Source organism: Triturus cristatus, chromosome 6, assembly GCF_964204655.1.
Source record: "Triturus cristatus chromosome 6, aTriCri1.1, whole genome shotgun sequence".
Classification (NCBI taxonomy): domain Eukaryota; kingdom Metazoa; phylum Chordata; class Amphibia; order Caudata; family Salamandridae; genus Triturus; species Triturus cristatus.
The window spans coordinates 470,375,410-470,383,062 of record NC_140589.1 but is presented as its reverse complement, the minus strand read 5'-3'; the positions used below and the strand labels follow the sequence as shown (position 1 = coordinate 470,383,062).

General features: G+C 44.8%; 1 pseudogene; it reads left to right on the top strand.

Moving 5' to 3' along the window:
* Nucleotides 1-4,604: 4,604 nt before the first annotated feature.
* LOC146817307 (5S ribosomal RNA) lies at nt 4,605-4,722 on the top strand (annotated as a pseudogene).
* Nucleotides 4,723-7,653: the final 2,931 nt, after the last annotated feature.

Genomic DNA, 7,653 nt, shown 5'->3' with positions numbered 1-7,653 from the left:
ATTCCATCCCAGAACTCTTAGGGGGATATTCTCAAGAACATGGGATAACCACCGCAAAAGTAGCTTAACGCAACTCCTCACATCGCAGTATATCACGAAAAAATAACAGTGTTAATGTGGTATTCTCAACAAGGCGGCACCATGAGATAGACCCACCACAACGCGTCAAATGAATGCGTTAAAATCAATACGACGCCGCAAAAATGCGAAACACGAACGTGAAAAAAGCAGTGATGACGCAAATCGCGATAAAAAAATCAGCAAAAACCAGCCACAGGCCTGCACTCCCCACACAAAAACAACAGTTGATGGACAGAATGCAGAACAATGTCATACATTCTCCCCAGAACAGAGATCCGGGCCTAAATCCATCGTTTTTTTGCTCACCATGCCATTCCAGTTTGAACCCAGCCATATGCAAATCAGTCTTGACCCTGTGCCTCATGGGAACAGTCCAGCCCGAACTGCCAAGCCAGGTCCTCCCTGGACTGGAAACAAGCATCCTAGGACCGGTTTGGGGGTTTCACCCCTCTTCAGCCAGTATAGCTTGATTCCAGTGGCATGGAGAGCATGGGACCAATGTTTGGGCATACCCGTCCCACTCGGGGTGACAAATTCAAAAACAACAGTTGATGGACAGAATGCAGAACAATGTCATACATTCACCCCAGTACAGAGATCTGGGCCTAAATCCATCGTTTTTTTGCTCTCCATGCCATTCCAGTTTGAACCCAGCCATATGCAAAACAGTCTTGACCCTGTGCATCATGGGAACAGTCCAGCCCGAAATGCCAAGCCAGGTCCTTCCTGGACTGGACATTTTTCTGGCCACACCTGTATGTTAGGTGTGGTGATTGTTCGACTTCAGGCGATTTGTTTGGTTCATGGTTTTGTGGGGTGGTGGGTGTTGTTGCCCTATTGGGGCTCCAGGCTGCATGTTCAGTTGCTCAGGGCCATCTGTTGTTCTTCATGTTTGGTTCTGGACTGTGCTCCCTTGGTTGCTGCCGGTTGTCGTCCGACTTTACACCAAGTCAGAGCAGGTTTTAAGATCCTGCTGCTAACACGCCTTATCGCCTGATTTGGGATCTTATCGCCGATCTGGCTGGTCGTTGAGAATGTTGTGGAGTGGTGTTGTCGCAACTTTTTGCTCAGGAACGCCTACTCTGCATTTCATTAGCGATAGTTGCCGGGGTCATCCGTGGCGATGTTTTTTGAGGATGCTATCGCTGGAAAACTGGTGATATTGGCTGTTTTCACCGGCTTGTGAATGGGGCGATAAATTTATCGCGACTTTGGCTGCGATAAAGTGCCGATAACTCGGCGATAGGTCCTTGAGAATATGCCCCTTAAATGCTATGGCAGGACCTAACCATGTGGTTGAAATCAGCTCTCAGTTCCACTCATTTGCTGCATCAAGCATTAGTGCCCACACATATCTTTGCCTTTTTTTGGGGTGCAAGGTGGTTTCTGTGCACATAATGAAATTGTATGAGCTTGAAACAAACGATTGTGGTTATTGTAAAAATGTGTTTGCATGCCCTGTCTGTTATGTGCTCTGCTGTGTTTTTCACCCATTTGTGCTGCACAGATCCCACCTCCACCGTTTTATCCTCCTACGGTGCCTTGTACATATTGGTTATCAGTATTTTCCTTAAGCCGTCATTTATAGTACTTCAGTTGTGAGTGTGACCCTGGGGCCTCCAGGAACATTGGCAACAGATCCTTGGCTATTTTCGCTAATTTAGTATGCAGCAGGACCTGATCCCTCCCCACACCAAAATACTTTTGAGCTTCCTGGAATGTCAAGGTCTTATTATTGCTGTAGAGGCTTCCTGGCAAATCATACCCCCTTGTATATATTTGTGGACTGTCATGTCCTTCCCAATATCCTCTCTTGATAACCATCCACACCAGCAGGTGCCAGATCCAATATGTTTAATGTTTCAATGATGCTCATATCAGACACGCTCAAGATGTGCAAACGTCAAACCTTTTGGCTTTGCTAATGCTTTGTTTGTCTAGCAACAGTAGGATATGAGCGCAGACAAAAGCATCTAAAAGTAAATGCTACTGAAAAAAATTATTTTTGTCTAGCACCCATTTTTAGATCTTTTTGCAAGCACCCTGCTAATTGACTTGGAATGGTAAAAAAAATATTGAGTAGGTAGATTACCATTCCAAGATGGAGACCATGTTTATAAGCAGTTAGGAAATGATGTAACAGAACTGGGAGCAAGTTCTGAAAAAAAAGAAATCTAAAAAGCAGAGCTACTGAAATTTGCTTCTATAACATGCATTTTTAAGGCTGCTTTTGCCAGTTTTTACACTCCAGTGTCACTGGCCAGACCACACACTGATTCAGATGTAATAGTCCCGCATGCATTTAAATGGAGGTGGAAGGATAAACCCGAACAGCCAATAGAAAAATGGTGAGGGTAAAACCCCCCAGAGCACTGATGTAAGGCCTTATGGACAATGTCTCAAGCCAAAGCCTGAATAATCTAGAGCAGAAGAAGCCAACAACTGAAAGATGCTGACCAAAATCCTCTTAACTTTAGCATAGAATACAATATATTTGCCATGTATGGCGCAAGATCAATGATGCTAAACCTAAAAAATGCCTTTACTCCATTTGTCAGTTTCAGGCAGATACCAGAGGCCTTTGATGAAATACTGAATTTTATTGAAGGTAGGATTTTTGACTCATCACTGGTGCTCAAGCAGCCAACGAGTTACTACACCAATAGCCAATGTCAAAAGGTCTGCACTTGTACAATCACTTTGTTCAGAGGAAATAAAAGTCGTTGTCCGTCTTATATTCGAAATTGTTTCTTCAGGGGACTGGTATCAGGCTTTCCATCAAGGTGGGTCACATTTTATTGAACACAGTCCCTTTGCCCTTGAGCATCTCATAATGTTATATATTCTTCTGTAAATGTCAGACAAGTGAATCTCCAGTCTTCTGCCTGCTCTTCATATCATGTTCCTATTGGGCCTTTCAGGGAGTGTGGGCATCGGAGAAAGGCTGTTAGAAAAAATACATTGACACCAGTGCTTCTTTCTCAGAAACTTATTCACTTAATTGTTTTTCGTTCGAATGTCAAAATCTTTAGATTTATTTTTATTTTTTGTGCTGGCATTTGACTTTTAATGTTTGTGCAACAGCGTTGTTATATTTATTTTTAACATGCTTATGTAGTTGTTTGACTTTTAATGTTTGTGCAACAGTGATGTATTATTGCCTTATCCACACCCTGCACTTGCAAAAGTAAAACTATGAAATATTTTTTTTTTTTAATTAGAAAAGCCAGCCTGTGGCACTAGCGATGTTTGTATGAGATGAATAATGAACTGTAGTGGCAGGGAATTAAAGTCTATATTTATAGCAGTACCACTGCATAGAGCATATGGTTACTCATCTCAGTGTACCCCGACTTGTGGTCCAGATAAGATCTCTTGCAGTCACAGTGGCAGGTAAGATGCTTCCCCCGCTTCATTTTGCACCTTGAAGAGGCAACATGCTTCTCTGCAGTGTCCATGTATTTCAGTCACAATGGGTGCACATCTCTCGCCAACACACATGACCCGAACCCTTTCCTTTGCCTAATAGGACTTCCTCTCTTCACGCTGCCACCAAGCTTGCACAGAACACTTCTACTCTAAAGCATCGTGTCACCAGCTCTCCTGGCTGCACCTTTACATGTTTAACCCCTTCGATGCTGCGCAGATTCCGCCGCTGTGCTGACGGAATCTTGCGCGGGTGTGGTCATGACGGAATGGTTCCGTCATGAGCACAGCTCAACCGTGGGTCATGACGGAACCATTCCGTCATGAGCACCGAAGGGGTTAATAAACCTAATGAAGCAAATCACTGAGCGCACATCATAATACTCTTTCCAGATAGGAAACCCTCCACGCATGTGGCGTTCAACCATGATTTACATCAGGCAGTGGTGCACTATACAACTGGTAATTCCAGTATGTTAAAGGTTTCATGAAAATATAAGTGGTTTGGAATGCCCAGTCACCTACCGGTAAGGTTCATTACTCGGAGTCTCCGACCTCTCCGTCACAGTCCTTACATCAATGAGCGACAGCTCCTCCCCACAGCCTTAATCAAACAAACCAAAAAAACACATACAACTCCCATCCCTTCCCTCTAGGCCACACCCTTATCCTGTGGAATATAAAACCTCTGACCTCACATCCAGAAATCCTGTTGTTTTTTTCTGCAGTTCGTCATCAGGCAGGTTCGTAGTTTTGCATGTTTCCGGGATGTGCAAGTGAGTATGTACTGGTCTGTCTTAGTGGCTTGTTGTGGGACCAGACTTTGCAGGCTGTTAGAGTCCCTGCTTTAGCAGGACCTGTTCTTTGCCAGTTTTGCCTTGTGTTGGAGCTCTGTTTAATGGGGCCTGCTTTCCCTTGCTAAGCGCATTGTGTGCAAATGTAGGTGCTGGCACGCTGTGATGTGGGCTGGGTCGGAAGGCTGCGCTGCCATTGGCTGGGACAGGGTGAGGCTCTCCTTGGTTCTTCATTGGGGGCCTCGCACTGGGAGCCAGGTGCTGTGGCTTAGTGAATGGGCCTTGGCTGTTTGGCTGCGTGGGGCATAAGGCCATACCACCCTGAAAGCACCTGATCTCGTCTGACCTCAGAAGTTAAGCAGGGTTTGCCTGGTTAGTACCTGGATGGGAGACCACCAGGAAACATGGGGTGCTGTAGTCACAGAGGCTTGTGCACCTCAAACCCCCAGTGGCTGTCTACAGTGAATCCACATCCCCAGCCCCAGTCACTATAAAACCAGACAGTCAATACACAAACAGGATGAGGCACACAGAAGGGTTTAGACAAGAAAATGCCTACTTTCTAAATGTGGTATTTTCAAACACACACAATTTAAAAACAATCTTTACTAAAAAGACGTGTTATTAAATTCTGAGTTCAGAGAGCCTAAACGTTATTCATCTATCTTGTTCCAATGGGAATTTATGCTTGTAAGATGTCATAAAGTATTTCCCATTCTATTCTATGGGCAAGATAGCCTTTCAATAATGAAAAACGAACATGTCACACACACCAGCACATGTCCTATCTTTCACATGCACTGCACGCTGCCCAGGGGGGTACCTTGGGCCTACCATAGGGGTGCCTTACATGTAAGAAAAGGGAAGGTTAGGGCCTAGCAAGTGGGTGCACTTGCCAAGTTGACAGGGCAGTACAACTGCGCACAGACACTGCAGTGGCAGATCTGAGTTACATTTTCAGAGCTACTCATGTAGGTGGCACAATCGGTGCTGCAGGCCCACTAGTAGCATTTGATATACAGGCCCTGGCACAATTCAGTGCACGTTACTAGAGGCTTACCAGTAAATCAAATATGCCAATCATGGAGAACCAATTGTAACAACAATTTACACAGGGAGAACTTACAATTTAACACTGATCAGCCGTTGCAAAGTGCCCAAAGCATCTAAGCCAGCAAAAACGAAATCCAGCACAGCATCAAAAATACAGGAATTAGAGGCAAAAGTCAGGGGAAACCACGCCAAAGATGCCAAGTCTATCAATGTGTATCCAGTTTTCAGTCAAACAGTTTCGACCATTTCAGTTTAGCAGGCAGTGAGTGTGTTCGTTGCGAGGGCCAGTGTATTTTACTTTGCTGTAGGTCTAGGTGTAGTCTAAACAGATCACCTCTCCTTAATATTTGGCTCAAAATCACAGAAAGAACTTTTTGGCAATAGAAAAATGGGGCCCTTGTTAATCGTATCTTGTTCTCAATAAATGTTTCATCTTTTTTAAACCAAGGAAGCCATCACTAAAAACCTATCCCATTTACGTGATAATTTGTCCTACAGATGTATTTTCTGGTCCTGCATCGTGGCCTTTGTCCTCTGGCCAGTGGATACCTTCTTTCCATGGAGTCAATGCAGCTGCTGCTGCCCCCTTCCTACTAGCAGACAGTCTCCCCTTGACAGACATCCTCTGGCATCTAACATGTGTGCTCTGTCCACACTGCATTGCTGCTCCTTATTTATCTTTGGTAAAGTACAAACAAGTGGAATTTGAGGCTCCCATGCTGCAGTAGTGATTGTGGGATTCAATTAGCAGCATGTACTATAGGGAGAGCTGCCAGAACTGGCGGGTAATCGGGCATTGGTCAATGGGCTGGTGTCCCAGGGTCACTTGTGGGCCATTTTTTTGAGGCCTCTGTAAACCGGCCCAAGAGGCTGACTTTCTTTCCCAGTCCCCGCCAGGCCACTTTAGTGTGGCACCAGTATCTTGGTCACTCCCCTGCCGTGCTGTAAATTGAGTCTGCAGGCCAGGTGTTGCCTTAGGCTTTGGGGTATTCTCACTTTGGTGCCCTACCTCATGTGCCCTACCAAAAGCAGTGTTATCCCCCAGTGGGCCATCGCTTTTGGGCCATGGCGGGTGCAGGGAGGGTGGGTTGTATGTAAGGGCCTCACAGGGGGGCAGGTTTTATTGGGATATTCTTACCTACCCCCACCCCTTTGAGCAGCAGCAATGTGCTTTTGACACCTCCCTTGCCAGGTAAATGCCCTGAGACTATAATGGGCTTGGCAGGGGGTGAGTGAGAGAAGTGGCCTCCATAGCAGCCAGGTGTTGCAATCTCATCCCCAGTGTCTATTAGGGCTTGTTGGGGGAGAGGAGAGGGTTGCATAAAATTGCGCTATGGTTGCAGACCTTGAAACTAGGTTTGAGTCCCAGCGCCAGCTCAACATCTGTGATTCTGGACAAATCACTTAATCCCTGTACCGAAAATGAAAACGAATTTGATCTTGTGTAATGTAACTGGTGCTCATGCACATTGCTCCAATGACTTTGAACCAAGTTCACACTATATAAAACTATTTAAAAAAATAACCGCCCAGATTCCAGTGAGAGTAAACAGATGGTGATCCAAGAAAGGGATGATATGGGGATGTGGCCACTTTTTTCGAAATGCCCGGGCCTAATTCTGATCCCAATCTGACCCTGCACCTATCGTGGCTGCGGCTGACGCAGGTTCATAATCATAAAATCACCCGGTGCATGGTAGTCAACCTCCATGTATAAAGTTATGTCTTTAACTGTGAACCAGGCCCAACATTCATTATTCTCTGTGAAGTCCAGGGCACGTAAGTCGCTCTCTCCAAGTCACACAGTGAATAGGAGGGATGGAAGAAGCCTGGCCAATAAAATTCTGTAGCCTCATATATGCTACAGCGCCGTACAATTGTTTGGGGAGGGTGTTTCTAGCTTGAGGAGGAGTGGGAAGCTGCTAGTACGATACCTTATAGCGTCTCTAGCGTTCTTTCTCTACTTTCTCTTCCAGATAATTGTAAAAAAAAACTGTAGGAATCATTACCAAAGGACCAATTCCTCAAGTCATATCACACACATTTTTAGTTCATAAAAATAGATTTCAATGGCACACACACCACTGAATTTCATTCAGTGTTGTATTGTTAATTCTGAGTGCAATATCACAACAGACTCTTAAATACTTTGCAATGAGCATTGTTGTCTTTCTACTGACCCATTTGTAGACTTATAGATATGAGTAATCATTTTTAAGTGGATTTTTATTTTCAGTTCCCTATAAAAGCAGTTGTAGATATGGTACGAATTTGGAATGTAAATGGACGCTTTTTGGTC